This window comes from Sphaeramia orbicularis, chromosome 11 (genome assembly GCF_902148855.1).
Source record: "Sphaeramia orbicularis chromosome 11, fSphaOr1.1, whole genome shotgun sequence".
Lineage (NCBI taxonomy): Eukaryota > Metazoa > Chordata > Actinopteri > Kurtiformes > Apogonidae > Sphaeramia > Sphaeramia orbicularis.
In genome coordinates, this window is record NC_043967.1 from 16690572 (window position 1) to 16716032 (window position 25461).

At 38.3% G+C, this 25461-nt stretch overlaps 1 pseudogene; it reads right to left on the bottom strand.

Annotated features, from left to right (window-relative positions):
* Positions 1-1711: 1711 nt before the first annotated feature.
* LOC115428856 (aquaporin-10-like) lies at positions 1712-19861 on the bottom strand (annotated as a pseudogene).
* Positions 19862-25461: the final 5600 nt, after the last annotated feature.

Genomic DNA, 25461 nt, shown 5'->3' on the forward strand with positions numbered 1-25461 from the left:
ATAAAATACCACGCGATTAGCAGTTAGGGTTAGGGTTTGGGGTTACGAACAGGGTGCAATTTGTCAAAAAAACAGAGGGGGGGTGTTTATTTTTTGTTTTATGTCGGAGCGGGGGGCCAGTTATATAAGTGGGGGTGCAGTGCATAACTAATATAACTAACGCTAGCGTTAAATGAAAGTGAAACTTTACATACTTTCAACGTCCAACTCCTGGGTTCTATTCCTCTATTATACAACAAATCTTACACAAAGTTTTCACAACTTCTAACCTGCATCCACTGGACACACAAAGGCTGGGCCCATTAATTTGTCACACACACCCTCCACCCCCCCACCCCTTTACGGTGCCTCAGTGCATGGGGATGTTCGTGAATTCTGAGACTGTCGACAGTTCGGTTCAGAGGAATGTTAGTGCCAGTGATGTAGGATATAGGTGTTAGAAAACTAAGTCACAACCTGCCTGTTATTTACACTGTTTGGTTGCCCCCCCCCCCAGGATGAAATTCATTGAGCAGCAGTACGGATGTAAATACCAGAGGGGAGGCTGATCCCCCCCATCCTGCCCCAACAAATTCAATTCAATTCAATTCAACTTTATTTGTATAGCCCAATATCACAACAAGGTTATCTCAAAGGGCTTTACAGAGTCAGTTGGAATAAACAACAGTCAAATAAACAGCAAGAAAATGAGTAGTGTCCAGGGCATCCCCCGTCCTTAGACCCTCCTTCTCGGCAAGGAAAACTCAAACCCAGTGGGAAAAGGGAGAAACCTCGGGGAGAACCACAGTGAAGGAGAGATCCACTCCCATGGACGGACAGGCTATAGATGCACCAGGACTGATGGACGTCCATTTGCAGATGTAGTTCTAGTCTGCAAGGATGCAGTAGGGTGGACACATGGGGGGTCCATCCCGCTGGATGAGACAGGCAGGAGCGAGGAGGCCCATCCACAGTGGTGAGGCCGAGGACATCCATCCAGACAGGTGGGGGAGGGGGTCAGGACACAGGACAGGGCAGGACACAGATGGGTCAGCGCAGATCCTGTCATCATTGGCTCCCAAGCGGTTTACAACTGAAAAAGTAGCCACTCCCCCAGAGGGGAGTGGGGAAAGGGGACACCAGGTGAATAGTACTGCACAAACTAAGTTGGCTAAAGATTAAAAATATAAGTGCAGACCAGAATGGTATGTAGAACCAGAAACAGGAGATAGGACTCAGTGCCTGTACTTCCCCCAGCATTCTTGCTCCTAGGGCAGCTTAGACTGAACTGTGGGTTCAGTCTGGTTTGAACTAGCCTGACCATAAGACTAGCCTGACCATAATCTGACCAAATCGCACCCTGGTTACGGATATGTGAACCAAAGATCTTGGCGTACATTGACATGCGATCAAATGGCATTGAATAACACATGAAAGGATGAAAATGCATATGTATAGCACGCCAAATGCCATAAGAACTGGCGTGACATTTCATGAGATCAGTCTGGATGCGATAGTGCTAACCACTGCACCACTATGCCATCATAAATACAACAGCCATACGTTCCATAGCTATAATGGAAATAGTGTAGGTTTAGGGCACTAATCCATCAAAAGCTGCTATGAGTCATTACCGAAGGTTGAAAGAAACAACAAATATGGCCGCTCAGGTTGAGTGTTGTCAAGGTTTATATGTGTTATGTTCATAACATGTATTGGCATACACATTTATTCATTTATTGTTCTTAGCTAATGTTGACACTTTGCTGAATATCCATCTTGTCATGTACAGGAATGTTATCCTCTGCATGTCTTGCTTATCGTTCAGTTTCAAACTCCTTTTTAACTCCTCGTCTTTCCTCACACTACCCCTCCTGTGATGTTCACCGCTCAGATCTGTGGTTCTCCAAACTCTCCCATCGTTTCCTCTGTCTGTTGCGCTGTGTGTCCTTGCTGACGCCGCCTCTTCACTCCTCACTTGCTGATTCTCTTTCTCTTTGGCTCTCCTTCCCACTGGCTGCTGCTGCTGCTGCTGTTCTGTGCTGTGATTAGGATTGACATATTCCCTGGAGCTGTGCTGTTTGTCTGTGATGGACCGTGTTGGCTGCTCCGTCCTGCTGCCCTCACCTGACATGTGACACCAGACAACACCACTAGTATGAGTCAGCTGTCTAGTTATTGCATCTCAGTTATTGCTGCATAGGTTTATGGTTAATAATGGAGATAATGTGCAATGTGTTGTAACAATATAAGCAGAGACTAATCATTCATTTGTTTTATTTGCTGGTAAGACTTTTTTCCCCATCTTTTATTTGTATTTTATTATTTGGTCATTGTATGAGAAGACATTTCCAGTTCTGTCTAGATCTACGCAACACAACAAATAGGTAAACTGACCCCTGTATGAACCTTTTCTATACCTGCACTCACACCCCTACTGTGTTGTATAATGTGGGAGTATTAATACAACTTATAAATATATAGCTTCATAGTGTGAATGCCAGCAAAAAAGCTTGGGAAAGCAATTATCCATACTTCTATAAATTACTACATACATAAAACATGAATTCGCTGATTGACCTCCTTACCTTTGGTAAGGTAAGAAGGTAAGTTCACACATTATAATATTAATGAAGCTATTCTCTATCCAGTTTAATGAGGGATGAAAGAAATACAAATAGCAAAACATTTATTCCACTCGCTATTGAATAAAGAAGAGATGAAAATGCGTTGAAATAAAAAACAGAGTAATAAGTCATCAAGTCATTTGATCCATTTAAAGTCAGTTAGTTTACTATTCATCATTCACAATACTTCACAAGTCACAATACTTGTTCTATTAACAAGGGGTGGAATGTAATAAGTTTCTTCTTCTCAGTCCTTTTTGAGCAGTACATATTGAACTTATTTTGTTATTGCTAGTGTATATGGCAATTGCTATTTTGTCTTGCTCACCTTTATTTATTAATCAGTTATTTGCTCAGGTATTAGTTCCTTGTACACAAAAATATTAGAATTTTTTTCTTCTGCCCAAGGAATGCATTTTAGTCTTCTGTAGGCAGTGGTGTAGTGGCCCTGGAGAAGTGGGTATACTCTAAAATTTTTCCTCTTTTTTTTTTTTTTAAGTAGTCCAGAAAAACACCCTGTTTTAGAAACAGTGACATGTCAGACTATTCTATTAAGTTTACCCAAAAATCCATCAGTAGTATTTGCTCACTATTATAAAATTATCATGACTTGATCAGGAGCACACAAGCAGCTGCATGAATGTAAATGTATTCAACATGAGGCAAACACAGGATAACGCTAGCCTTTCATAACGTTAGCCTTTCATAATGTTAGCCTACTTGCATAGTTGAACGATTGGCGACAACATCTGTCCTCTAAATGTGCAGTTTTATGGCCAGTAGTTAGAGCACTTAAGCATGCATATTGGCTCCTAAGAGGGCACTTAAGCACGGGTTTTGGCTCCCAAGAGGGCATTTTAGCGCACGTTTTTCAACAGTTGGGCTGGGGGGGGGGCACCACTGACTCACTGAATCAATAAACTAAGATTGGATGTATGAATTGCAATAGAATTAATGTAGGATATCAGTGTTGATACATTCCTATACTCTGTGATCTGATATTTTAACAGTTTGCATCTACATTGTATGTTAACCTAGATTTTTTTATTTTGTTTTTGTTTCAGTCACTAAAGGAGACATCTCAGAGTAACCCTTTTTCCCGGGCACAGTGGTACCGATTATTCCAGTACTTTGAGGAAAACGTCAACGGCACAGTCCCTTGTAACTACCAGCTGTCGTCGTTTCAGTGGAGCTGTGGTGTCCAGTCCGGCAGACTGGACATCCAGTGACCCCTGCTTCTGTCCAAGCAGGTGAGGACTGGGACTTCAAAAAGTGCCGTTTGTTTTTCTCAACTCCACTAAAGATGGCTCTGTTCATGCAGTGCTGTCCTCTCACCTCTAGTAAAAGACACCTCCCTGTTCAGATGGTATCACTGTGACCCACCTAGTATTTTTTTTTTCTGTTTATGTACATATTCATATTTTTAAGTTCTCTCATGTCCTCTTTCTGTTATTGTTTTTCAACGCAGAACACTAATTTATATCAGTTTAGTGCCTTGTCCGCTCTTGGGGCCACAATGCAGTTTCTGCTTTTGTAGCAGATCTATGAAGCGTTTCAATAAATATATCAATAATTAAACTTCTCACTTTGGCCACAAGGACACAATACTTTTTTCTCGCAGCACAAAAACTTATAATTAATGTCTTCTTGTTCTTACAAGATTTTTTTTGTGCAAATAGTGTCTATCAAACTCTTATTTGAAAACCAAAATGCCATAAGCATTTTTTTTCCTTTTTATAGCAGATTACTTTTTGTAAACTGTACTTGCTAAAATGAGTCAAAGGTGCAAAAAATTATTTTCTAAGTACGTCAAACTTTTTTTTTTTTTTTTTAAATGATGACAAAATTTTTTTTTAGATTTTTACCTTTTTCAAGATGGATGATGGAGCGCAAACAAACCTAATGGGGTATAGCATTGTTCTAGGGCCTTTCTTAGCTTGATTGTAAAACAGTTCCAGTCCTTCGTGTCTTGTGTCCCTCTGCTGCTGGTGTGTGCACACACCCGTATGAGGTAGTACCTTACCATAGTTAACAGTCTAGTTCCCATGAATGTAAAAGTAACTATGCCAGCCTGACCAGAAGATTGGTCTTCCCAAAAAAATTCAGTGCAGTGAATGAAATGTCCCATTTCTATATGGATGCTTTACGATGTCAGTTTGCTCTTGATCAGTTAATGCTGTGCTAACAACAGAAAAATCACTGTTAACTTTTTCTTTTTTTTTTTTTTAAAGTCTGTATCATTGCATTGTTTATTAATTAACCACCAGCCATATTTAAGGTATGTCTTTCCTGACTACTGATGTTTTGTCCATCGAGATGTTATCTGCTAAATATAACTGTTTAAATGGAGAATTTAGATAAGTGATGCAGAGTTAACTGGACACTTGTGCATCACTGCTACAGGTCCTGCTCCAGAGATAGAAACTGTCTCCTGTTCCTCACTTTAAAACCCACAATGTTGTCATCACTGACTCGTATCTGTGTAGAGACAGGACTGAAGAATCATGGCCGCTGTCGGCTAAGTTGCCATTTGTTTAATGGGTCGATTATGTTGTATTTAGGAATGTCAAAGAGTGAAAAATGGAAGGTTTAGGCAGAGTTTCTGAGTGTGTCTATAATGGTTCTGTTTGTGCTTTTGTTGTATTTCTCATGTTTGTACTGTACTAAGCTGCTACCTTTATAGTTTGAAGACAGTGTCTGTTTTACTTTGCATCCAAAGTGCAATGCAAAAACTGGGTTTGACAGTAACAAACACAATAGATATGTGAGGGGGAACAAATGAAAGCATTATGCACAGAGCTGGTGACATATTTGGCCATATGTCTGCAAATAGCATAACTTTGATTTCCATGAATGTGAAAATGTGTCCTTGTTTATGATCCTAATCGTACATATTGACTTGTTTTTGCTGTTTTTCTTTTTTTTTTTTTTTTTTATATATGACTGAACTATAAACAATAAATATTATACAAATTCATCTGTAGGGAAGGACTTCAATATTTTTCAAATGTTGAACAGATGAGCTTTGATGAATAAAAACTGCATTTAAGCTTTAGATTAATGAAGTCCCAAGTTTCTAATGAAGTTGAGTCTTTTCTTTAAATGGTGTGAAATGAGGTGGGAAAAAATCACCTTTTTAATCCAAGTTTGTGAAGCTAACACGTTTTAGAGTGTTATTGTATGACTCACAGAGGCCAACCCCCCTTCCTGTACCATTGTCCAAGTATTTCACCTTTACAGTCAGCGGCATTCTTTACCCTTTAGACAGCAGGTTCCTCAAATACGGACATTTTTTTTTATTTTTTAATTTTTTATTTGTGATGTGTTGAAGTTATGCAACTTTTTTTCACATTTGAGGACTTTGAAATGGATGAAGGGTGGAGTTTGGCGCTCAAGTTAGAATCTTGTTTTGTCTTCTAAGTAATGAAAGGTGGCTCGTTTTGTATGTTTCTCTGGTGACTGTTTATCCAATTTGTCCCTTTTATGTGTATGCAGATGTTTATGAAAAAAGGATTCTACTTTGGATGCTTTTGAATAAAAAGATTTTACTATAAAGTCAATTATTTACTGCAATTGTTGCTCCTTTTTCTTTTAATCTTTTTCATTGTCAGTCTATTACACTAGTCTACAGTTTTTTTTTATTATCTGCCTCATTAATTGGACTAAGTCTTACATACTTTAATGAGATGAACTGGAAAACAAATGACAAAAATGCTGGTTATCTGATGTTTTGAATGTATATGATAGTGTTGCCTCATATATATTGATTTATTTTGGCATATATAGGGTGATATCAGATAAAATGAGCCATTTAAGGTTTGAACCTCTTAGCTCTTTAAATTTTAAGAGCCAATGAATGCTAATTCTTTCAAATTGTTGCATCTGTACTTGACAAAAAAGAATTGATTTGATTGGTGTGTGTTTGCTGTGGTGGGTGTATCAATGCCTCACATCCAGACTGCTGAGGAGAACTGTAAGGAAAGTGGCCTGGCAGACAAATCTGACTTTAAAGTGATATGGGTGAGAAATACAAAATAGGTGTATATCTATATATATGTAACCCTGTTGAACTTCATAGTTAAGAACATATAACTGTATTCATAAATAGGTTCAAAGCTTAATAAATATCTGAATAATGAACAAATTAATGTTAATAAATAGCATACAGGTTTATAAAGGGTTAAAATTCAGCCAGCAATGAAGCTATGCTATTTTACAAGAGAAAAGGATATTGTGTAATGTGCCTTTTTTTAATTGAAAATGCCATTTAAAATATTCATAATTTTGTGGGAAAAAATATGTTGAAATGTCTTTTAAAAAGTTTATATGAATGTAAAAAGAGACTACACGAATGTTTTTGAATTTTTTATTTGTCGTTTGTTTTCATAACTCAATCAGTTGTCAGGATGTGACATAGAAAGAAACAGGATGTGACGTAGTAAGGTGAAGCGGGAAGACAGATGGAGAAAGAAGGAGGACGGAGCGGATGCTTTTACACTGTGTTCGCGGCAGGGAAAGTTGGTAAAACATCAACTTTTGGGACATTTCTGTAAAGGTGCATAGAGAAACTACCAGTGACTCTTACAGGAGCAGTTGCAGTAATTTAAGAGTGTTTATGAGCGATTTATGTGGACTGTGGTGAAGTCTCCAACGAGCTAGCAGCTTTGAGCTAGTCGGCCTGATTAGCTTATGGCCACCGGCTTTGGACTGTGTGGACGTTCATCAGCCTGTTGTCCTGCCTATTCAGCTGTGCATCGGGAGATTCGGGAACTGAACTGCGGGTCCGTGGATAACGAGGGATGCTATTCACCTGTGTTTCACCGTGCTACATTGAGGACATCTCTCCATCCTTTCCATTTGCGCTGCGCGGTGCATGGAGGACGGCATCCATCTTACCTGTGAGGGTTTTTTTTCTGGCGCGAGAGCGTGAGTCGGCCATTTTGTAGTTTCTGGCTGCAACGCTCACGAGCTTCGATTCAGGCCTGCACCGTGAGTTTGATAACTGATTGGGTACCCATTTGAGTTTGTTTTTGATATGTGTCAATAAGTGATGTTAAGTTTATGTTTGATATATATATATATATATATATTTTTTTTTTTTTTTTTTTTTTTTTTTTGCATTGAAACTATACATTTAACCGATTTATTAAGTATACATTTTGGTGGTAATTTTTTAATTCATAAAGACCCAGTGATACTTGTAGTAGTATTATTACTTTTATTATTATTATTATTATTATTACAGCTTCTAAATGAATTTTTCTCTACTTATTATTACATTAATATTAATAATAATATTATTATTACTCTATTATATTACCTTTCATAAGTAATTTATCACCATTTATATTATATTTCTATTATTATTATTATTATTATTATTATTATTATTATTATCATTAATTTTTATCCTATATATATTTTGGGCTTTTTCTCTAAATAATTAATGGAACATGTAGATCAGGGGTGGCCAACCCTGGTCCTAGAGAGCCACTATCCTGCATGTTTTAGATGTATCCCTCCTCCAACACACCTGATTCACATGAAAAGCCTATCATCAAGCTCTGCAGAAGCCTGATAACGACGGTCAGGTGTGCTGGAAGAGGGAAACATATAAAACTTGCAGGATAGTGGCTCTCCAGGACCAGGGTTGGCCACCCCTGATGTACATGTTCATAAAAGTTAAGAGTAAAGTTGGGGGATATTATATCAGAAACAGAGAAAGCTTTTTTTTTTTTTTTTTTTTTAATTCAACTGGGGTGTTAGAAAATATTGGTTCTGCAATATATCGCGATAATTCGTTTCACAATACTGTATTGATATTAAAAACTACTGTATCAATATTTTTAGGTATTTATTCAAATGCAGATATTGCGGAGGTTGTTTTTTTTTTTTTTTCCTTGTTTATAATTTATTATTATTTAACACTGTTTTATTAAATAATGGTTATTTGAAGCATCCTAAAAGCACTTTTTACTGTCTGAGAGCCAGATGTTAGTTCCTTTGTTTGGGATTGAACTAAAAAAAAATGTTATGATGTTAGGTATGAACTAATAGATTACGAACATTTGAGCAGGATCTTAAACTGTAATGTCTGTAAAACATAATTTAAGTTTTAACACAGGAACATTTTGTGATGTAGCATTAGATCCTGTTGTGATCAAATAAAAATGTGTGTAGTATTTGTGCATATTTCAGGTGTAATTCAGTTCTTCCAGGAAATCATTTAAAAAAATTTTTTTAAAAATGGCGTTTTTAACAGTATTGTGATATGTTGCGGTATATCATATCGTGATCCTAGTATTGTGATTTGTATGGTATCGCCAGATTCTTGCCGATACACACTCCTATTTTCAACTGAATCTATTATCAACTAAATCTAAACTGAGTGTGTCCATCCACTGTCATTGATCCAATGTCCAAATGGGTCATATGTAATAGCTCTTTTTGGATTTTTTTTTAACCTGGTCATAATTTATTTAGCATTTATTTATTAGGCCTGTAATGGTACACAAAATTTTCGGTATGTTTTAGGTTTTGAAAGCCAAGGTTTTTTTTTTTTTTTCCAGTTCAGTAAGGTCAGAAAGAAAACCCCTCAAATGTCTTTAATGCATTTATGAATTTTTGAAAATTTTTCCACCAATTTTTGGAGATAATAGAATATAGAAAAGCAGGAATAATATAATTCTGCTGCTGCAAATCAAATAGAAAATAAAATAAATAAAATATTACTAAATGTATTTTAAACATTAGTATTGCACTTTTCCCTGAAAGGTAGTTTTGACCAAACAACAAAAATCTAATCACATTTCTGTCAGTTCACATTCTGCATAGAAATAACAACAAAAAAATTCCACATGATGTGCAACATTAACAAAAGGGCAATCTGGGATTCACTTGTAACAAACTTAAGAGCAACATTGACAAATAATTTAACCTAATTATTTTAGGACAGCTAACTGTTTAGGCCATTTTGTGTGTGCGTGTTTGTACAGCGTGTGATTTGTCAAACACGGGGGGGGGTGTTTTTTGTGTGTGTGTTGGGGGGGTGGGTGTGGGCGCAGTTATATACATCGGTCCATAACTAATGCTGGCGTGAAATGAAAGTGAAACTTTCCATACTTTCAACGTCCAACTCCCGGATTCTGTTCCTCTATTATACTGTGTGTGTGTGAGAGAGAGACAGACAGACTGAGAGAGAGAGACAGAGACAGAGCTAGTGTAAGTGTTCAGAACTACCGTAGTTCATAGGGGCCAAACAGCATTTGTCTTATTTTCTCTTTCCTTGTTGTCTTTCACCTGAGCCCATAGTGATCCCAAACGGGACTGTAATGCTGGCAGAGCGTCTTCAGTCTCTTCCCTTCAGGTTGATTTCATATTTGTTGTTTTTTGTTTTTTGTTTTTTTTACCTTATTACAGCTGCTATTTCATATTTTGGGTCATTGTGCACTCCTTCAGTATGTCTTTGTGGAACTTGCGCGGATTTAAAGTTCCACATCGAACAACGTCTTTCGTTCCTTTTTCTTTTTCTCAACATACTGTGCTGTTGTGGTACAGCTGTGTACCGAACCAAACAGGTGCATACTGAAACGGTTCGGTATGTGTACCGTTACAGGCCTATTATCTATCTATTGTATTATATTGTCTCATCAGATTATGTTTTTACAGGTTTTATATATTGCTATTTGTAGTGATATTTGGTAACTTATTCATTTCAATCTGCTTTTTATCTTCCCTGAGGCCTCCTCCCGGTGGGACATGCCCAGAACACCTCCCCAGGGGGGCATCCAGGATGCATCCAAAACAGATGCCTGAGCCACCTCAGCTGACCCCTCTCGATGTGAAGGAGCAGCGGCTCTACTCTGAGCTCCTCCCTGGTGACTGAGCTCCTCACCCTATCCCTAAGGGTATGCCCAGCCACCCTGCGGACGAAACTCATTTCGACCGCTTGTATCTGGGATCTTGTCCTTTCGGTCATGACCAAAACTCATGACCATAGGTGAGGGTAGCAACGTAGATTCACTGGTAAATTGAGAGCTTCGCCTTTCGGTTCAGCTCCTTGTTCACCACAACTGACCGATACAGCGACTGCATCACTGCAGACGCTGCACCGATCCGTCTGTCAATCTCACGCTCCATCCTTCCCTCTCTCGTGAACAAGACCCCGAGATACTTGAACTCCTCCACTCAGGGAAGACCTAGGACACGTTGGAGAGACTATGTCTCTCGACCGGCCTGGGAATGCCTCAGGATCCCCCCCGGAAGAGCTGGAGGAGGTGTCTTGGGAGAGGGAAGTCTGGGCATCTCTGCTTAGACTGTTGCCCCCACGCCCCGGCCCCGGATAAGTGGCAGATAATGGATGGATGCTTTTTATCTTTTATTTTTAGTCTATTTTAATCATAATCAGTTAGGTGCTGGGAGTACCTGTCCATGTCTTTTGTCTGTGCTGATTTTAATCTGTTTATTAATTACATATATTGATAGAATTAGTAGATGAACAGGTATTAAACAGTTTAGATCAGTGGATGGTTTTAACTGAAGCTGGTCATTTGGATCTTTATGCAAGCACTGAATGTTGTTAACCAATTAAATACATTTAGAAAAATACATATATAATAAACAATTGACCAAAATATTAATTAAAATATAAATTCCAATTCAATCAGCCAATTAGTCTGTAAAGCCAATTTACAGAATTTAATATAATCCTTCAGGAACAAACACTTAGTGTGACTGTGGCAAGGAAAAACTTGGGGAAACCTCGAGCAGACCCAGACTCCTGGAGGATTGTCATCTGCCATGACCAGTAGAAGAGAGAGAGGGGTGGGGGGCTGGGATAAGGAGAGACGCAACAAATCATAAATCTAATTCTATTACAATTCTATATAACTATATCAACTACTCTAACACGACACTAACGGGCCCCAATAAATAAATAAATATGCAAAATGCACAAAAACAATGGCCTGGTGTCAACATCATAACAAATGAACTATTTACATATGATTAAGATGACCCCCAGCGCAAGACGCTTCCAGAGGCCGTAACTAAAAGAACAATGACGTTTTAAACTGCAAATAAAACCAGAAAAGAACAATAACATTTTGAACTGTAAATAAATCCAGGTACATCCTGGTGCAGGCCCGGCCAGACGCACAGGTCCTGCAGTCTAAAACAAAACAAAATGGGGAAATGGGGGCTGGTCCTGGTCGTCCTCCACGGTCCATCGACGACGTCTCCTTCGCTATGGCTTCCCCATCTGTCGGAGTGCAGAGGGGCGCCACTCTGCTCCGAGGGTTCCAGGTCAACTTCGCTGTGAAATATGAAAATAAAGTTAGCATTGAATCTTCCCAAACTTTTTCAAGCAAATTTCTAATTCTGTTATTAAACTCATGTAATTTGAATGTGGTTTGTTTCAGAGCAGGGTGATGTGTTTGCTTTTAGCTTTTGAAAATGGTGTCAATAATTTTAGATCAGTTTTGGTTTGGTTTTGTCTCAGTTTCATTTAAAATGAATTAATTCTTCCAAATATACCTAATTTTTTCTTCAATATGTTTTAGCTTTATCTAAAACTTTTCAGATCATTGAATAAATTTCTATTTTTATCAGTTTTACTCCTCTTTTGAGTATTATTTAGATGATTTGAGTAATTTTGGATGAGTTTTGCTTTGGTTTTTGTCTCATTGTCATGTAAAATTAATTCTTCTAAATATACCTCAGTTTTTCTTCAATATCAGTCTTATTTTGAGGTTTTTTTTAAATAATATGACAAGGTTTTACATCAGTATTTCATTAGTTTTAGTTCTGCTATAAGTGTTATTCAGTTTTGTTTTTTGTTAGTTTTTTTTTTTTTTTTTTTTTTTTTCAAAATCAGTCTTAGTCTGATTTTGGATGAGTTTTGCTTTGGTGTTTGTCTCAGTTTCATGTAAAACTTATTCTAAATATAGGCTAACTGATTTTCTTCAATAAGTCTTAGTTTGAGTTTTTTAAATAATCTGACATTGTTTACATCAGGTTTTTGTCACTTTTACTCCTGCTTTAAGTGTTACTTAGATGAATTAACTAATTTACTTAAGTTTTTCTTAATATCAGTCATAGTTTTATCTGAAACTTGTCTGATTATTTAATAAATCTCTCTCTTTTTTTTTGTTAAATCAGTTTTACTTCTGTTTTGAGTATTTAGATGATTTAAGTGATTTTGAATGAGTTTGCTTTGGTTTTTGTCTCACTGTCATGTAAAACTAATTAATTCTTCTACATATACCTCAGTTTTTCATCAATATCAATCTTATTTTGAGGTTTAATATGACAAGGTTTACATCAGTATTTCATTAGTTTTAGTCCTGTTTTAAGTGTTCTTTAATCCTTTAAATCCTGAGCCTAAAATGGTCTGCCTGGACTTTTTTTCTTATGTTGACTATAAAAAGATTAGAAAATATATGAGTGAGTCCATTTGCCCATTTTTCCAGAGCACTTTTTTTCCCAGATCTTTGAAAATCTAGCAAACATTTACAATTTACTGCTTGTTACAATATTGCTAAACTGGCTTCTTCTCCAGGTTCTAGTACAGGTGTGTGTAAAGTTACTGTAATGAACCAGTAAAACGTCTTGGGTTTTAGAAACTGTTGGAATTTTTCCAATTGCACAAACAGTAAAAGAGTTAGAGCCATCCAAACTGCATATGTGCAGGGTGTGTTGGTGAGGACACGTCAGGTTTTAACTCTTTAAGTGCCAGACAGTTAAGGGGCTAATAAGCCTTAAAAGTGCCACAGAATTTGGCTGTTTTTCAGTATTTCGCGTCGTTTTTATAATATTTGAAGAATCCTGCAGGAAACCGCTCGGTAACATCCGACCGATTGCTGATTAGATTCAAAACGCACCGGACGCAGCTGATTCATTATTGATCGTAATTTGCATAATTTATAATAATAATAATCTTTATTTATATAGCACTTTTCATACATTAAAAACTGTAGCACAAAGTGCTTTACATATCAGTTTAAAAATCAGTACCGCCCCACACCCACCCACTCACCCGCACACTCACCCGCACACACACACACACACACATATATACATGCAAACCCACAAGCTCACACATAGTTAAGAAGACTGACTGAGCACGGGTAGACCAGAACAAAAATGTACAAGTAAAAGTAAAACATCAATTTAGGAGGCGCTGTCTCAGGGAGCCAGCCGCACCAGGAGGCAGCCGCCGACCCCGGCGACCAGGCACCAGCAACACAGCCCCGCATCCCAACTAGTGGGAGAGGGCCAACTGGGACCCCCACCCACCAGAAAGGAGTGGACCCCAGTGAGAGAAGGCGCCACAGCCCCCGGAGTCCACAGCCGCCCCCCGGCATGGAGGGCTCCCTCTGATGAAACACCGGAGAATAAGAAACAAAAAGATATAAAAATATTATTCGGTCGCGTGACCTCAAATTCCCGTCTGCTTGGTCTCAAAAGGGGGACACAGAAAGAACGTCATCGAAATATGAGAAAGAAATGGGGGTGGATGGTTTGTTTGTACACAAATATGGCGTGTTCTCCAAAGCCGATCTGATCGGCCCGTGGCACTTTACAGGTTGTTTTTGTAAAGCCGATTTAATTGGCCCATGGCACTGAAAGTGTTAAACATGTTATCGGATCTAAATTTCACAATCAGTGCATCTCTAATTAATATTCATCAAAATGTGACCTATATAATTCAGTGAATAATTATAATCATTCTACATGTTCAGTTGGAGATGGTCACATAACTCCAGTGCTTTCAGACTAAATAGTATTAAGTGTCTTTAGTCCATTATGTAATGGACTCCTTACCTGTTGTTTCCAGAGTCATCCACCACCTTCTCCAGTTCCACTGCTTCCAGCTCCTGACCTGGACTCTGCTCGTCTTGTGGCGTGTTCCGATGGTGAGCTTCGATCAGCAGCTCATAGATGAAGGTTCCCAGCAGCCCGCCCACAAAGGAGGCCACTATGGGTACCCACCACCAACCATCTCCAGCCCTGCACAGACCAAGGTCTTACTATAGGGTTCCACACTTCCCTGGCTGTGTTGAGGGAGAAGCCACAGTTGGAGCCCATGGAGAGTCCAGTGGTGAGAATCAGAGCTCCCACCAGAACAGGCGTGAGTCCATCAGGGAGCAGCGCCTGTCTCCGATCCTCAAGAGCCAGGCAACAGATCAGCAAAACCACAGTGGCAATCACCTGGATTTATGAGGTTAAAAGATGATTCAGTTTGACTGCAACTAAAGTTCTTCACACAAAAATACTCAACATTTATTTAAAGGGGTTCTATGTAGTATTAACCCCTTGGCTCCATTTTTTTAATATATTAAATTTCTATATCAAGATTTCAGAAAGCTGTCCGTATCATTCAGTTATGTGACTCATTACTCCCTCTTGTGGTCACATCTATGTAAATGAATTCAGTTCATCTCTCGACAATTCAATACATTGGCATCTTTGACAGAACTTCACAGCTCTTTCTTCTAAACATTCCAGTAACAGCTTTGAGTAATTTTTTTTAATAATTGGAAGTGGAAATACTACATAAAGCCCCTTTATGGTCATTGCAGAGTCTAAAATTTTCATGATGTGCTGCACAGATTCCAGACAAAGCCTCAGTTAAAATGTAGGACAAGCAGATGTGAGTGACAGATCCTTACCTGATCCACAAGGCCTCCCCAAAAGCTCAGGTGGTCCGTTGGGTAGGAGCAAAAGATCCCTGCAGTGGGGCTGGCCACTAACAGTTCACCTCCACTAAACACCTGGATGGCATCTGTATCCACAAAGACACAGGACACGTTTAGGGCATTCTGGGAAAATATTCAGATTAAACATCAAAATCTAGAGTCCAATGAAGGTGTGAATTTTTCATGCAAAACACAAAACCAAAAATGTTATTGTGTGTTCTAGACTTTAGTTTCTACCTAATACTTTATTGTGTCAAATGACATGTTTCCATCATTATAGACATTGTTTTGAGTCAGTCCCATACATGTCACCCAGCTGCAGAAAATACCAGCATCCCAAATACATACTGTAGCACATTAAAGGGTGGATTACGAAGGAATTCAGGAGTAACCACAGCTGTAACACAAAAACACAAAAATCTAGGGCCCGTAGGCTCCCCCTCCCTGCCGGAATGTGGCAGAAATAAAATGTTAAAGATACAAGAAAATAGCAGAGGTATAAAACTGACGAAACTGAAATTAAAACACGAACATGGGGGAATATGTACTGGCTTTATACAATGCACTTTTGCACCTAATGTCCAACACACAGTATCCATCTGTGTGATGAATTGATATATATAAAGTTTTGGTTCACTTTTTGAACCGGAATACTGAAAAATAAAATAAGAAATAAACTTTGATGATATTCTAATTTATTGAGATGCACTTGTATATCAGAGTCCCACTCTATTCATCTTCTGCACAAAATGACCTCCAGCCAGTGAACTGTACTGGACAAGAGGTTTCTAATGTTCTAAAAATAACTTCTGTCAAATTATGTAGGCTGTAGAACCATTAAAACAGAGTTTACAAGGTGTTTGGGCGGATCAAGTAAAGGAGGATAATAAAAACTAACAAAAGCAAACATATAGTTAAGATAAAAACAAGGTGATATTATATTTGACATATCTGATGATTGTAGGAAAAATGGTTATCATTAATTGGATGCAGCCTGACCCCCCCCCCCCCCCCCCACGATAGCTCAATGGATACAAAAAGGTAAACATGTCCCAACGATGGAAAATATATTTACGGTTAAAACTACCCTTATTTATAAGAAGATGGACTTCTTTTAGTTTCTATATTAGTGAAGATGTACAGGTGTTGGTCATATAATTAGAATATCATGAAAAAGTTGATTTCAGTAATTCCATTCAAAAAGTGAAACTTGTATATTATATTCATTCATTACACACAGACATATTTCAAATGTTTATTTCTATTAATTTTGATGATTATAACTGACAACTAATGAAAATCTCAAATTCAGTATCTCGGAAAATCAGAATATTACTTAAGACTGATGCAAAAAAAGATTTCCAGAAATGTTGGCCAACTCAAATGTATGAACATGAAAAGTATGAGCCTGTACAGTACTCAATACTTAGTTGGGGCTCCTTTTGCCTGAATTACTGCAGCAATGCGTCGTGACATGGAGTCGATCAGTCTGTGGCACTGCTCAGGTGTTATGAGAGCCCAGGTTGCTCTGATAGTGGCCTTCAGCTCTTCTGCATTGTTGGGTCTGGCGTATCACATCTTCATCTTCACAGTACCCCATAGATTTTCTTTGGGCTTAAGGTCAGGCGAGTTTGCTGGCCAATTAAGAACAAGGATACCATGGTCCTCAAACCAGGAACTGGTAGCTTTGGCACTGTGTGCAGGTGCCAAGTCCTGTTGGAAAATGAAATCCGCATCTCCATGAAGTTGGTCAGCAGCAGGAAGCATGAAGTGCTCTAAAACTTCCTGGTAGACAGCTGCGTTGACCTTGGACCTAAGAAAACACAGTGGACCAACACCAGCAGATGACATGGCACCCCAAACCATCACTGACTGTGGAAACTTTACACTTGACCTCAAGCAATGTGGATTCTGTGCCTCTCCTCTCTTCCTCCAGACTTTGGGACCTTGATTTCCAAAGATGCAAAATTTACTTTCATCAGAGAACATAACTTTAGACCACTCAGCAGCTGTCCAGTCCTTTTTGTCTTTAGCCCAGGCGAGACGCTTCTGACGCCGTTTCCAGTTCAAGAATGGCTTGACACAAGGAATGCGACAGCTGAAACCCATGTCTAGCATACGTCTGCACGTGGTTGATCTTGAAGCATTGACTCCAGCTGCAGTCCACTCTGTGAATCTCTCCCACATTTTTGAATGGGTTTTGTTTCACAATCCTCTCCAGGATGCGGTTATCCCTATTGCTTGCACCCTTTTTTCTACCACATCTTTTCCTTCCCTTCACCTCTCTATTAATGTGCTTGGACACAGCTCTGTGAACAACCACCCTCTTTAGCAATGATCTTTTGTGTCTTGCCCTCGTTGTGCAAGTTGTCAATGGTCGTCTTTTGGACAACTGTCAGGTCAGCAGTCTTCCCCATGATTGTGTAGCCTACAGAACTAGACTGAGAGACCATTTAAAGGCCTTTGCAGGTGTTTTGAGGTAATTAGCTGATTAAAGTGTGGCACCTGGTGTCTTCAATATTGAACCTTTCCACAATATTCTAATTTTCTGAGATATTCAATTTGGGGTTTTCATTAGTTGTCAGTTATAATCATCAAAATTTAAAGAAATAAACATTTGAAATATATAAGTCTGTGTGTAATGAATGAATATAATGTATGTTTCACTTTTTGAATGGAATTACTGAAATAAATCAACTTTTTCATGATATTCTAATTATATGGCCAGCACCTGTATTGTTCTTGATATAAGCTGACAATCAAGGTGATTTTGTTTTGTGTCTTTCTTTTCTTTTACTGTTCTTTGCCTATTGTGGTTATATAAGTACTGATCAGTTTAGTGATGGCAATAAAGTAAAAAAAAAAAAAAAAAAAAGATAAAAGACAAATATGCGAAAAGCAAGAGGTTACAGCAACAAGAAAAAAATGTAAATGCAAAGTACATATTCATTTAAAGGATAAGATCAAAAATAAAAACTGTAGATATCTGACCATAGCACTGGAGGTAAACTAGCTGCACTGAGGAATGCTCCGAGGAGGTGCAACAGTACGTACAAGGGCAGCTTCCTCCAGGGGTGTTGACCCAAGACGCACAGGCTCATGGAGTAGACCGGATTAAGATGAGCACCTGAGAGGAAACAAACATGAGTCCTGTGAGGAAAACAATATCTTCTCTATACAAGCATCGACCCACTGCTTACCTCAAACTCCTCGAGCTACAAGTATCCCAAACACTGCTCCCAGGGCAGAACTGAGCTGCATGGTGAGGTAGTCGCTGTGGTTACCCTGGGAAGTGATGACCTGGGCTGCAGATCCAGATCCAATTAACTGCAAATACATGAAGAACTAGAAGCACTCGGAGAGCGCAGACCTCCGCCAAGGCTGATCAGTGGCGCCCCCCGTGGGCCCCCCCACCCCCGATCACCACCAAAATTTAATCATTTCTTCCTTATCCCATTTCCAACAAACCCTGAAAATTTCATCCAAATCTGTCCATAACTTTTTGAGTTATGTTGCACACTAACAGACAGACAAACAAACAAACCCTGGCAAAAACATAACCTCCTTGGTGGAGGTAAAAAACATTTAAGAATAAGTCTGTATAAAAGACCTTGAAAATGTGTAACATTAGGCAAGTGAGTACTTTGACTGAATCATATTTTTTATGCAGATTTCCAGTTCCAAGCTCTATAAACTTGAATTTAATTTGGATTTAATCATATCAGGTGATGTGCTTAAATTACTGCTGCATGACACGGACTCAAAATGAACATCTTTTTTTTTTCCACTTCAAGCAAATGTTCAAAACATGCTTTTCTCCTAAGAAATAAATGAAACATGGGGCTTTAATTATGATGTTAAAGTACAATTGTGATCAATATTGGATAAAAATGGTTAAATGATAAGTTTTTATGAACACATATGTTGTGACGCAGGGACAGCAGTTTGTACCTTTGTTCAGTATCAGAGTAAAAGACTGGAACTAAAACACTACAGATACGCTAATAAACTTTTATTTAACATACATTTTGCAGCTGAAGTGGTATATACAGCTAATAACAGCATATTTGACAAATAATTGGATTGTACATAACCTTTCTATATTCTTGTTGAATAATTACTTCCTACAGATTCAGAGTTAAAATATCACTTATACAAGCAAGACAAAATATTAAAGTTAAAAGTACATGTACATCAGAAGTATAACTTTACATAATCAGTTATATCTTTTTGTCTAATAGTGATACTAACATTTTGTAAATAGTTCTGTAAAATAGAGTTCTTGAGGGCAAAATTGAGCTTATTTGAGAAATGATAGGTGAAACTTTCATTTTTGACACTGATGTTCACTTTGGCTTGATCTGGCCCTGCAGTCATACTTCTGCAGTCACATGTTCTCACACTGCACAAAAATAGACATGAAGCTCCTGTTGAACTCAAGAGCTTCTTACATTTAACTAAACAAGACACAATTGCGATGTACAGCCCAAGGAATTCCGCTAGACATTCCCTGACCAGCTGACATCTGATCCTACATCTCCTCAGAAGCCTCTCCATGGTGATGGTGTTTGGGTTTTCTGGCAGTTGTACGTCTGCACAAAGGAAAGACAGAGTTCAGAGTTAGGGTAAGACGTCCTTTTACTAAAACCACAGTGCTCATGGTCAGAAATTCCTGCAGAGGCCTGATGGGAGCACTCCTGGCTAATGATCACACCTGAATGAGACTACCTCAAACTAGCCCCTCCCATCTGACTGTTCATTAAACATTCAAAGGGATTCTCAAGCAGGATCTGGTGTCTATGTAGCACTTCAGCTCAGTCTTTATCAAGGTATTGGGTCACAATAAAAACTATTGAATTTGGTGTAAACAAAGACCACAGATTAGGATGTCAGTGCTACAATTATCAAGTGCTTTGGGTGGGCTGGATCTCCCAGACATTAACAAATATCAGTTGAGTGCTCATTTAAGATAAATAGCTGATTGGATTAAAGAGGATTCTTCTTCAATTTGGCTTGACATTGAGAAGTCCCTATCTAACTGTCCTCTCAAAAATCTGCTTTTCATTGGTAAACTGAAGTGCATCAAAAAGCTCTGCAATTACCCGATTATAATTAATACCGTTAGGACACGGAGGATTACACAATGCATGGAAGGTAGACCGGGGCTTACATCAATCTTCACTCCAATTGCCGACAACCCCAATTTTGTCCCAGGGATTCTGAACACAGCTTTCAGGGGCTGCTCAGCTAAAGGACTTTCCTCTTTGGGTGATCTTTTTGATGGCTCTATTCTTATGTCTTTCAACCAAGTTATGGAGAAATATGGCATATTGAAAAATGATCTTTTTCGGTGTTTTCAGTTCAGAGATTATATCATGAAAGATACCTCACTGCTTACTGATACAAAAGTCACACAACTAGAGAAACTAGTGTGTCTCTCAAGGAGTAGCGTCCTTTGCAACCTTTTATGCCAGTCTGAGGGAGCGTTCAAACGCTGGTGCTCGGACACTGAGGGGGATCTGGGAGAGGGAACAGGGTGTCGTTATAACTGAGGAGATGTGGGAAGATATCTGGGATAATGCAAGGAAAATTTCAGTTTGTAACCGAACAAGAGCACTGCAGCTTAAGATACTGCATAGAGCATATGTTGCTCCAAGCAAATATAGAAAGGATGTGTCTCCAGTTTGTCCTAAATGTAGGACAGAAATTGATGATCTTACTCACTGTCTGTGGTCCTGTGTTAAAATGCAAAAATGGAGCTTGAACTTGACCCGGTTTCTCTGCTTCTGGGCCTTCCTAGTATCCGTGCACCTGATGTATATCACAAAAAATTGTATTGTGGCTTTTTGTGCTGGGAAAAATATTCTACAGCACTGGATTTCAGATAAAACCCCCTCAGTTGCAGGGTGGCACAGGATGTTAATGGAATTCATACCCCTGGACTTTCTGACCTGTCTCATGCACCACAAGACCAGTGCCTTTGAAAGAATATGGAAACCATTCCTTGACTATATTAATGTGGACATATCTGGTATAATGACAAGAGCATTTGTATAAAAATGTTTTGTTTTTTTTTCTACCCAGCTTCCATTGTATTGAATACTGTACTCTACCTTTCATATGTATAGTCTGGAAGGTACGTGTATGTGCATGTGTGTGCATTTATGTATGTATGCATAATTTATTTTCTGACCACTCCCAGCCAGTGTTTTGTTTTATTATTTCGTTTTGTGTTTAAAAAACAAAACAAAAACACATTTATAAAAAACAAAAAACTATTGAATCTGCATCACAGATGCAGCAAGTTGCCAGTCATTTGCCCCATTCTGCCACTATCTGTTGGAATGACCACAGGAAGATAAAGCAGATAAGAAAATGAAATGCACTGATATGATATGACGACTGAGAGATAAAGATGCATTTAATTGTTTAACCCTTAAAAACTTAGAACTATTTTTGTGGTGACTTGAGATTTCCTTCTACATTTAACCTTTCCCTAGTTATTTATCACCACTTATTACATAATTCTCTACAATTTGCATTTTTATCATTGAAACTTCACAAAAAATCAGGACTACTCTACTACTTTTTTTTTTTTTTTTTTGCTGTAGGCTTTCAGGTAGTGTCAACAAAAGCATATAATTTTGAAAATTAAACTTTGTCATAAAAGTTGTTCAGGAATTTCCCAGGACAACCAAAACAGTGGCGCCACTAAGTCATGTGAACTGCTGATGGCATGTTGACGGCTCCATGCAATGAAGCCTGATGCCAAAGTATTAGTTTTCAAATCCACAAACTACCAGCCAAAGTATACATACATGACCTGAGAGGCAGTTTGGTACAGCCTACTGTATCATTGAAGCTGTGGGACTTCTGCTTAATGAGCTCAACAACAGTAACCCAGATAGACACACATATAAACCAGCTCAGAAACAAAGAACCACATACAAACATATAAACTTGGTCTGCAGCAAATAACCAGATAACATTTAAGATAAGATCAAATAAAATAGGATAGAAAAAAAATCATCTCTTATCATAGGTTATAATCTTAAAAAAGCAATTTTACATTTTATAAACCAGCTCAGGCTCAGCAGATGTTTGTCAGTTTTAATTTACTCATTTCTTTAGTATTAAGACAGAACATGAGAAATTAGTACTTTTTGTTTTTTCTTCCCTTCCAGCTGTGCCCTCTCCTGCAGGAGTCGCCCTAGGTGTCCGCCTTTATGGCCTATGCCATGGACCGGCCCCATATATACTAACACTAATACATCAGATTGTATTACATGGAGCTGGTACATGCCATCAGCTGTTCACATGACTTAGCAGCACCACTGTTTTGGTTGTCTTCAAATATTCCTGATTAACTTTCATTATAAACTGCAATTTTCAAAATGATACTCACTGCCTGAAAACCTACAACTACAGAAACGGCTTAACCTGCATGATAGGGCTGCAGTAATTAAATAATCTGACAAGGTTTACATTGGTTGTCATGTTTTAGTCCTGCTTTAAGTGTTATTTACATGAAATGACAAGTTTAAAATGATTCTTACCCCTTCTGGCACAAAGCGCTCAACCAATGAGTTTTATGTCCTCGTCTCTATATGGTGGTTGTTGGGCTGAATGTCCTCTCAGACAGGAATGGCATTGATGGGTCCAGGGTGTGTCTGGTTGTGGATGTGCTGCTCTGGGAGTATAATTGCGTACTGGTATGTTTATTGTTCATCTGTGCATCTCTGATGTGCACATCACTCGGAGGAATGACCTTTTTCACATTATTAAGTTTCCCAGTATCACCTTTAAGTGTTGCCAAAGGTTCTAAAGCACTAGAAACATTCGTACGCCAGCTATGGAGTTGGTGTGGAGCACTGCACATTTCCACGGTCATTTCGCTCTTTATACATCTGAACGCGAGTGTGGAAAAGGGCGTAAGCCACATTTTTGTACGTATGCGTGCTTTGTACATGAGGTCCCTGGTGTTTCTTCGGTAGAATGGTTTCTTCACCGGTAGCTTGTTTCTTCTTCTGTCCTTCTGTTTTCGTTGATCTCTCCTGTAGCTCAGATGTTGCTAGCTTAATTTGATAACAGTCACTGGGAACAGATATCTGCTTTCTCCCTCAATACAAGTTCAAAAAGCGACAGTTAATCGCCGTCCAGTCTTTATATACTCAGTCTGTAACCTGGCAACAGTAGAATTCCAATGTAGTGTCTTAATTTTGTCCATGGTTTTCATGGTGGTCTAGTGCCAGTTGTACTGGACATGTGCCAGTCTCTCTGACCCTGTTTTTGGCCCGTGCTTTAATAAACACAGTCCTGTTACTTATAAACATAGTTTCTCACCTTACAGATACATCTGGAACAACAGAGACATATTATACAAACTCAGATTTTTATTTTTGGAAAACTGGTTTACCCATGGCATTTTTTAGTTAAACAACTTTTCAATTCAGAGGTTATTTTACTCTCTTATTCTGAATTTCTAGATAAATTCAGCGTTCTTATACCTCCAAGGGAATATGTGCAGGGTTTTGATGCTATTCCATCCAGTGTGATAATGCTTCTCAAAAATTCTGCAGATCATGAACCACCTCTGTTGAAATTTAACCTTGCTGACTGAATTTGTTTTTCTGGCCAAAACAGAGTAAACAACCATAATATACGTGGTTTATTCCAGAAGAGTGTTGTCTCTGTTCCAAATGTGGTGTCTTATTGGAATAATTTAATTCCAAACCTGAAATGGAAGAAAATCTGGTGTTTACCCTCGAAATATTTGATTATAAACTAGATAAAAGAAGTTTCTCTCAAATTAATTTGTTTCTATCCTGGCAAACCGTTCCTACAAAGATAGAAAAAGGACATCACTGTGGATTGTTCCTTTTGTAATCAATCAGAAGAAAATGTACATCTGTTTTGGTCCTGTCCCTTCTCAAGTGTTTTCTGGCAAGATGTCTGTGTTTTTTATTTGTCAAAATATTGATTCTGATTTTTCTCTTACTTATTCAAAAAGATTGTTTGGTATTTTCTCATATCCTGCTAACAAATCAGATCAGTATTACATCAATCTACTTCTATTTTTAGCAAAATGCCACATTCATAAATCCAAATTCTCCAATCAAACCTTTTTTAATCTTTACAACTGAGCTTAATATATTTCAAGTATTCAGTATTCTGAAAATAAAAAAGCTATCAAACCACTGATCTACACAACACTTATGACCTTTGCCTAAACTGATATATTATTTCTGCTTGCATATCTTGTCCCCAGGCTATGTTCTGTTCTGTTCATGTTATATTAATGTTATATTGTACTTTTTAATTTCCCATTGTACTCTATAACACAAAATAAATGTTAAAAAAAAAAAAAAGTCCTGTTACTGTCCTCCAAAGACTAATACTTGCGTCCAGTATTTTTTTGTTCTTCCTACAATTTATTAACATTCTAAAGCTCAGACGTTGCTGTACGTTTAATATTAAAGAATGTGCAAAATGTAAGGCATATAAAACTTCAAAAAGTTCATTCCTAGATACACAGCACACAAAATATATAACAAAAAAAAAGAATAGATACTGCCGAAAACTACATCACCCGTGGCTGGGGATGCAGTTTTCAGCAGGGAGCAGAATTCTGTACATCAGACAGGATGTGTGTGTAATGTTAAAATATGGCTCAAAAATGGTCAGTGTGGACATCCTCTAGATGTCTTATATGGACCAAATTTGGACGTCATTAATATATACAAGATTATTACCCCCACCAAGGAGGTTATGTTTTTGCCAGGGTTTGTTTGTCTGTCTGTCTGTTAGTGTGCAACATAACTCAAAAAGTTATGGACAGATTTTGATGAAATTTTCAGGGTTTGTTGGAAATGGGATAAGGAAGAAATGATTAAATTTTGGTGGTGATCGGGGGTGGGGGGGCCCACGGGGGGGGGCGCAGACCAGAAAATTTCATCAAAATCTGTCCATAACTTTTTGAGTTATGTTGCAGACAGACAGACAGACAGACAAACAAACCCTGGCAAAAACATAACCTCCTTGGCGTGGGGGGGCCCACGGGGGGGGGGGGCCACTGATCAGCCTTGGCGGAGGTCTGCGCTCTCCGAGTGCTTCTAGTTTAAAATGTGACCAAATATGTATGAAAATGTTTTAAGACG